Source organism: Mirounga angustirostris, unplaced genomic scaffold (genome assembly GCF_029215605.1).
Source record: "Mirounga angustirostris isolate CCGP_5_RB_7025 unplaced genomic scaffold, mMirAng1.0.hap1 SCAF_11, whole genome shotgun sequence".
Classification (NCBI taxonomy): Eukaryota; Metazoa; Chordata; class Mammalia; order Carnivora; family Phocidae; genus Mirounga; species Mirounga angustirostris.
Window position 1 is genome coordinate 13528749 of NW_026991719.1, and position 9090 is coordinate 13537838.

Below are 9090 nucleotides of genomic sequence, written 5' to 3' on the forward strand. Positions count from 1 at the left end.
ATCAGACAAAATATTTACAAATCAGATATCATATATCTGATAATTGGTATCCAGAATATGCAAAGAGCTCTTACAACTCAATAATAAAAATCAAATAACCCAATTTTTCAAATTGGTAATGTCTTTGAATAGACTTTTCTCTAATGAAGATATACAAATGGTCAACAAACACAAAAAAATTCCTGACACCATTACTCATTAGGAAAATGCAAGTCAAAACCATACGATACTGCTTCATATACATTAGGATGATATTATTTAAAGAAACAGAAAATAACAAGTTTTGGCAATGATGTGGAGAAATTGGAACCCTTCTACAATGCTGTTAAGATTGTAAAATGGTAGGGCGCCTGGGTGGCTCAGACAGTTAAGCGTCTGCCTTCAGCTCGGGTCATGATCCCAGGGTACTGGGATCGAGCCCCACATCGGGCTCCTGGCTCAGCGGGGAGCCTGCTTCTTCCTCTCCCTCTGCCTCTCTCCCTACTCATGCTCTCTCTCTCTGTATCTCTGTGTCTCAAATGAATAAATAAAATCTTTGAAAAAAAAAGATTGTAAAATGGTGCAGCTGCTTTGAAAAACAATTTGGCAGTTCCTGAAAAGTTAAACATTGAGTTAGTATGTGACCTAGCAATTCTACTCCTACCCATTTACCCAAGAGAATTGAAAATATATGTCTACACAAAAAGTTGTACACAGATATTCATAGCAGCATTATTTATAATAGCCCAAAGTGGAACCATCCCAAATATCCATCAGCTGATGAATGAAAAAACAAAATATGGTGTATCCACCCATATCCAAAAAAGGAATGAAGTATTGACACATGCTACAACATGGATGAACCTTTCAACATCGTGTTAAGTAAAAGAAGTCAAACACAAAATGCCACATGAGTCTATTTATAAGAAAGGTACTCAACAGGCAAGTCCATAGAGACAGAAAGCTAAGAAGAGCTGTTGCCAGGGGCTAGGAGGAGGGGTAAATAGGGAATGACTGCTAATGGGTGTGGGCTCTCTTTGGGGTGGTGAATTTTCTGGAATTAGATAGTAGTGATGGCGTTACAGGTTTTTGAACATATTAAAAACCACTAAATCATACACTTTCAAATAGTGAATTTTATGGTATGTGAAGTATATCTCAAAAATTAAATAATAAAAGTAAAGTGCCTTCTGTTCTCCTCAAACCTTTTCCTGGTTTCCATCCTGTTGGCTTGATCATGGATTTCTTATTTGGAATGACTGTTAAGGTGGATGGTTTGGCAGATAGTACAAATTGGCCCACTGAGTTCCATTCCAGGCCTCTGCAGCATGCCTGACTGCATGCTGGGGACTGGAAAGCTAAATCCATTTGCTGTTTTCTCTTACAGCTTGGATTCCATATGTGTCCCAGGTTTTGCCCTGAAGATACCTTCCTGAGAGATGTGCAAAGTAGAAATGAGGCAGTTTTGCTTCTCTAGCAGCAGTTAAAGTGGTCCCTGTGTGAAGCTCTAACTTAACGCAGGTTGAGAGGCAGATCATAGGGCTTTCATCTTTGTCGATATGGCCTGGGCTGAGGCTATAAAGTACTTGAGCAGGAGTCCACAAGCTTGCTGTAAAAGGCCAGATAGTAGGCCACTGTAGCATGAAAACAGACATATATGATATGTAAATAAATGAACATGACTGTTTTCCAAGAAAACTTGATTTATAAAAATTTGGCCCATAGTTTGTTGACCCCCTGCCCTAGAGCAGTAATTGTGGAGGTGATGGTTTTCTGATGGTTTATTGACTTTTTTTATGGCAACAGATGTAGGATCCCCTTTTGGGCCAGTACTGTGGTATGTTTTAACCAGCTGATTATCTTTTAGTAGTTGTTTAGGGATTGCAAAATGCATACTTATCTTTTCACAGTCTATTTAGAGTCAGTATTTTCCTACTTTGATGAAAATGTAGAAATCTTACTGCCATGTAGATCTCTTTACCCTCCCCTCTTCATGCTATAGTTGTCTTACATCAACATATATTGAGAACCCCATCACATGGTGTTCTGTATTTTGCTTTCAACCTGCACACATGCTTTAAAGAGCTATAATTTACCATATTTTTACCATTTCTGTCTCTAGTTAGCTTGTGCTCTTTCCTCTAGCTTCTAGAACATATGGAATAGTTATAATAACTGTCTTAATGACTTTGCTTACTAATTCAATCATTTCTGTCATTCTATGTCAGTTTCAATTGATTGATTTTCCTGCTTCTTTGCTTTCTTGGTATATTTTTTATTGGATACCAGACATTGTGAATTTTACCTTATTGGGTGTTGGGTATTTTTGCACTCCACTAAATAGTTTTCCCTTTATCTGGGATGTGGTTAAATTACTTAGAAGCAGTGTGATTCTTTTGGGTCTTGCTTCTGAGACTTACTAGGCAGGACCAGAACAACGTTTAGTTTAGGGCTCATTATTTCCCGTGATTGAGGCGAAACACTTCTGAGTGCTCCACCTAATGCCCCATGACTTAAAAGGCTTTCCATGCTGGTCGGTGGGAACAGGTACTATATCCTGCCTTGTGTGAGCTCCGGGTATTCTTCTCTGTCGTCTTCCCTCCAGGTACTCTTCACATTCTTTTTTTTTTTTTTTTTTAAGATTTTATTTATTTATTTGAGAGAGAGAGAATGAGAGACAGAGAACACATGAGAGGGGATAGGGTCAGAGGACGAAGCAGACTCCCTGCCGAGCAGGGAGCCCGATACGGGACTCGATCCCGGGACTCCAGGATCATGACCTGAGCCGAAGGCAGTCGCTTAACCAACTGAGCCACCCAGGCGCCCTACTCTTCACATTCTTGAAAATATCCTGAACTCCATGGCCTCCTTAGCCTTTATTTGCCCTCACCTGACAAAACCCTACCTCTGGGTCAGTCTAGCTGTCAGACCTGGTCAATCTATACCCAGGCTCATGGGAAACAAATCAGACAATGGCATATACAGAGTTGGATTGTCCAAGTTACCTGAGGCCTCAACACTGTTACACGATCATTCTCTGTGACCTTAGCTCTATTTCTCCCGTTTTCCTCCTCCTCCATTTTCTTCAGCACTGCCCTCTGCCAACACAGACACACACACATCCACTCACACACACCCCCTGCATTGAATTTATAGGAAATAAACTTGTCATCATTTGCAGAGAGAAAATAGAAATTATCGGGGACTTCTACAACTTCTTTTTAAAAAATTTTTTTAAATTAACATGTAATGTATTATTTGTTTCAGGGGTACAGGTCTGTGATTCATCAGTCTTACACAATTCACAGTGCTCACCATAGCACATACCCTCCCCAGTGTCCATCACCCAGCCACCCCCTCCCTCCCACCCCCCTCCACTTCAGCAACCCTCAGTTTGTTTCCTGAGATTAAGAGTCTCTTATGGTTTGTCACCCTCTCTGGTTTCGTCTTGTTTCATTTTTCCCTCCCTTCCCCTATGATCCTCTGTCTTGTTTCTCAAATTCCTCATATCAGTGAGATCATATGGTACTTGTCTTTCTCTGATTGACTTATTTCACTTAGCATAATACCCTCTAGTTCCATCCATGTCATTGCAAATGGCAAGATTTCTTTTTTTTTTGATGGCTGCATAATATTCCATTGTATATATATACCACATCTTTATCCATTCATCTGTTGATGGACATGTAGGCTCTTTCCATAGTTTGGCTATTGTGGACATTGCTGCTATACACATTGGGGTGCACATGCCCCTTCGGATCACTACATTTGTATCTTTGGGGTAAATACCCAGTAGTGCAATTGCTGGATCGTAGGGTAGCTCTATTTTCAACTTTTTGAGGAACCTCCATACTGTTTTCCAGAGTGGCTACACCAGCTTGCATTCCCACCAACAGTGTAGGAGGGTTCCCCTTCCTCCGCATCCTCGCCAACATCTGTCGTTTCCTGAATTGTTAATTTTAGCCATTCTGACTAGTGTGAGGTGGTATCTCATTGAGGTTTTCATTTGGATTTCCCTGATGCCGAGTGATTTGAGCACTTTTTCATATGTCTATTGGCCATTTGGATGTCTTCTTTGCAGAAATGTCTGTTCATGTCTTCTGCCCATTTCTTGATTGGATTATTTGTTCTTTGGGTGTTGAGTTTGAGAAGTTCTTTATAGATTTTGGATACTAGCCCTTTATCTGATATGTCATTTGCAAATATCTTTTCCAATTCTGTCCATTGTCCTTGGTTCTGTTGACTGTTTCTTTTGCTGTGCAAAAGCTTTTTATCTTGATGAAGTCCCAATAGTTCATTTTTGCCCTTGCTTCCCTTGCCTTTGGCGATGTTTCTAGGAAGAAGTTGCTGCGGCTGAGGTCGAAGAGGTTGCTGCCTGTGTTCTCCTCAAGGATTTTGATGGATTCCTGTCTCACATTTAGGTCTTTCATCCATTTTGAGTCTATTTTTGTGTGTGGTGTAAGGAAATGGTCTAGTTTCATTCTTCTGCATGTGGCTGCCCAATTTTCCCAACACCATTTGCTGAAGAGACTGTCTTTTTTTCGTTGGACATTTTTTCCTGCTTTGTCAAAGATTAGTTGACCATAGAGTTGAGGGTCCATTTCTGGGCTCTCTATTCTGTTCCATCGATCTATATGTCTGTTTTTGTGCCAGTACCATACCGTCTTGATGATGACAGCTTTGTAATAGAGCTTGAAGTCCGGAATTGTGATGCCACCGGCATTGCTTTTTTTTTTTTTTTCCCAACATTCCTCCGGCTATTCGGTGTCTTTTCTGGTTCCATACAAATTTTAGGATTATTTGTTCCATTTCTTTGAAAAAAGTGGATGGTATTTTGATAGGGATTGCATTAAATGTGTAGATTGCTCTAGGTAGCATTGACATTTTCACAATATTTGTTTTTCCAATCCATGAGCATGGGACGTTTTTCCATTTCTTTGTGTCTTCCTCAATTTCTCTCATGAGTATTCTATAGTTTTCTGAGTACAGATTCTTTGCCTCTTTGGTTAGATTTATTCCTAGGTATCTTATGGTTTTGGGTGCAATTGTAAATGGGATCGACTCTTTAATTTCTCTTTCTTCTGTCTTGCTGGTGTATAGAAATGCCACTGATTTCTGTGCATTGATTTTATATCCTGCCACTTTACTGAATTCCCGTATGAGTTCTAGCAGTTTTGGGGTGGAGTCTTTTGGGTTTTCCACATAAAGTATCATATCATCTGCAAACAGTGAGAGTTTCACTCCTTTGCTGATTCGGATGCCTTTTATTTCTTTTTGTTGTCTGATTGCTGAGGCTAGGAATTCTAGCACTATGTTGAATAGCAGTGGTGATAGTGGACATCCCTGCCGTGTTCCTGACCTTAGGGGGAAAAGCTCTCAGTTTTTCCCATTGAGTATGATATTTGCTGTGGGTTTTTCATACATGGCTTTTATGATATTGAGGTATGTACCCTCTATTTCTACACTCTGAGGAGTTTTAATCAAGAAATGATGCTGCATTTTGTCAAATGCTTTTTCTGCATCTATTGAGAGGATCATATGGTTCTTGTTCTTTTTTTTATTAATGGATTGTATCATTGATTGATTTGCAGATGTTGAACCAATCTTGCAGCCCAGGAATAAATCCCACTTGGTCATGGTGAATAATCCTTTTAATGTACTGTTGGATCCTATTGGCTAGTATTTTGGTGAGAATTTTTGCATCCATGTTCATCCAGGATATTGGTCTGTAGTTCACCTTTTTGATGGGTTCTTTGTCTGGTTTTGGGATCAAGGTAATGCTAGCCTCGTAAAATGAGTTTGGAAGTTTTCCTTCCATTTATATTCTTTGAAACAGCTTCAGAAGAATAGGTATTAATTCTTCTTTAAATGTTTGGTAGAATTCCCCTGGGAAGCCATCTGGCCCTGGGCTCTTGTTTGTTGGGAGATTTTTGATGACTGCTTCAATTTCCTTAGTGGTTATGGGTCTGTTTAGGTTTTCTATTTCTTCCTGGTTCAGTTTTGGTAGTTGATACATCTCTAGGAATGCATTCATTTCTTCCAGATTATCTAATTTGCTGGCATATAGTTGCTCATAATACGTTCTTATAATTGTTTGTATTTCTTTGGTGTTGGTTGTGATCTCTCCTCTTTCATTCATGATTTTATTTATTTGGGTCCTTTCTCTTTTCTTTTTGATAAGTCTGGCCAGGGGTTTATCAATTTTATTTATTCTTTCAAAGAACCAGCTCCTAGTTTTGTTGATCTGTTCTACTGTTCTTTTGGTTCCTATTTCATTGATTTCTGCTCTGATCTTTATTATTTCTCTTCTCTGCTGGGTTTTGGCTTTATTTGCTGTTCTCTCTCCAGCTCCTTTAGGTGTAGGGTTAGATTGTGTATTTGAGACTTTTCTTGTTTCTTGAGAAAGGCTTGTATTGCTACATACTTTCCTCTTAGGACTGCCTTTGCTGCATCCCAAAGATTTTGAACAGTTGTGTTTTCATTTTCATTTGTTCCCATGAATTTTTTAAATTCTTCTTTAATTTCCTGGCTGACCCATTCATTGTTTAGTAGGATGCTCTTTAGCCTCCATGTATTTGAGTTGTTTCCGACTTTCTTCTTGGGATTGAGTTCTAGTTTCAAAGCATTGTGGTCTGAAAATAGGCAAGGAATGATCCCAATCTTTTGGTACTGGTTGAGACCTGATTTGTAACCTAGGATGTGATCTATTCTGGAGAATGTTCCATGGGCACTAGAGAAGAATGTGTATTCTGTTGCTCTGAGATGGAATGTTCTAAATATATCTGTGAAGTCCATCTGGTCCAGTGTGTCCTTTAAAGCCTTTATTTCCCTGTTGATCTTTTGCTTAGGTGATCTGTCCATTTTGGTGATGGGGGTGTTAACGTCCCCTACTATTACTGTATTATTATCGATGTGTTTCTTTGATTTTGTTATTAATTGGCTTATATAATTGGCTTCTCCCATGTTAGGGGCATAGATATTTATAATTGTTAGATCTTGTTGGATAGATCCTTTAAGTAGGATGTAGTGTCCTTCCTCATCTCTTATTATACTCTTTGGTTTAAAATCTAATTTGTGTGATATAAGGATTGCTACCCCAGCTTTCTTTTGGTGTCCATTAGCATGGTAAATGGTTTTCCACCCCCTCACTTTAAACCTGGAGGTGTGTTTGGGTCTAAAATGAGTCTCTTCAAGACAGCATATTGATGGGTCTTGTTTTTTTTTATCCAATCTGATACCCTATGTCTTTTGATTAGCCCATTTACATTCAGAGTAACTACTGAACGATATGAATTTAGTGCCATTGTATTGCCTGTAAGGTGACTGTTACTGTATATTGTCTCTGTTCCTTTCTGGTCTGTGTTACTTTTAGGCTCTTTCTTTGCTTAGAGGACACCTTTCAATATTTCTTGTAGGGCTGGTTTGGTGTTTGCAAATTCTTTTAGTTTTTGTTTTTTCTGGAAGCTTTTTATCTCTCCTTCTATTTTCAATGACAGCCTAGCTGGATATAGTATTCTTGGCTGCATATTTTTCTCGTTTAGTGCTCTAAATATATCCTGCCAGTCCTTTCTGGCCTGCCAGGTCTCTGTGGATAGGTCTGCTGCCAACCTAATGTTTCTACCATGGTAGGCTACAGACCACTTGTCCTGAGCTGCTTTCAGGATTTTCTCTTTGTCTCTGAGACTTGTGAGTCTTACTATGTCGGGGTGTTGACCTATTTCTATTGATTTTGAGGGGGATTCTCTGTGCCTCCTGGATTTTGATGCCTGTTTCCTTTCCCAGATTAGGGAAGTTCTCTGCTGTAATTTGCTCCAATATACCTTCTGCCCCTCTCTCTCTTTCTTCTTCTTCTGGGATCCCAATTATTCTAATGTTGTTTTGTCTTATGGTATCGCTTATCTCTCGAATTCTGCCCTCATGATCCAGTAGTTGTTTATCTCTCTTTTTCTTAGCTTCTTTATTTTCCATCATTTGGTCTTCTGTATCACTAATTCTCTCTTCTGCCTCATTTATCCTAGAAGTTAGCGCCTACATTTTTTATTGTACCTCATTAATAGCCTTTTTGATTTCCACTTGGTTAGATTTTAGTTCTTTTATTTCTCCAGAAAGGGATTCTCTAGTATCTTCTATGCTTTTTTCAAGCCCAGCTAGTATCTTTATAATTGTCATTCTGAACTCTAGTTCCAACATCTTACTAATGTCTGTATTGATTAGGTCCCTGGCAGTCGGTACTTCCTCTTGCTTTTTTTTTTGAGGTGAGTTTTTCCATTTTGTCATTTTGTCTAGATGAGAATAAATGAATGAGAGAACAAAATGCTAAAAAAATGCTAAAAGGGTAACAACGACCCCAGAAAAATATACACTAAACAAAGCAGAAGAGACCCGAAACCAGGGGGAAAAGAAAGGGGTGAAAAAAAAAGAATATGATCAAGCTGGTGAAACTAACAGAGCCACACACTAGATTTTGGGTGTATTTTTGTCTGTTAGAAGAAATTGCCTCCCAAAATTTTAAAGAAAGAAAAACATATATATACAAAAATAAGGGTAAATAAGATGAAGGGATATGACTATGAAGATGCAAATTAAAAAAGATTTTAAAAAAGGAATTGATAAGAAGTTGGTTGAAAAAAATGAAAAAAAAAGAATGTGATCATGCGGGAGACTAGGACAACATCATACACTAGATTTAGGGTATATTTTGGTCTGTTAGAAGAAACTGTATCCCAAAATTTTAAAGAAAGAAAAACTTATATATACACAAAAAATACGGTTAAATACAATGAAGAGCTAGAATATGACTGTAAAAATGAAAAATTTAAAAAAGGAATTGATAAGATGTTGGTTGAAAAAGGGAAAAAGAAAAATTCAAAAAAAAAAAGAAAAAGAAAAAAGGAAAATTAAAAAAAAATTAACTTTGAAAGACTAAAGAATCATGGTAAAAAAGTCGTGAATTCTATGTGTAGTATTCCCCTAGTGCTGGAGTTCTGCCGTTCTCATTGATCGGTAAACTTGGTCTTGGCTGGCTGTTCTCGCTGATCTTCTGGGGAGGGGCCTGTTGCCGTGGTTTCCAAATGTCTCTGCTGGAGGCGGAATTGCCCCGATCTTGCCCGG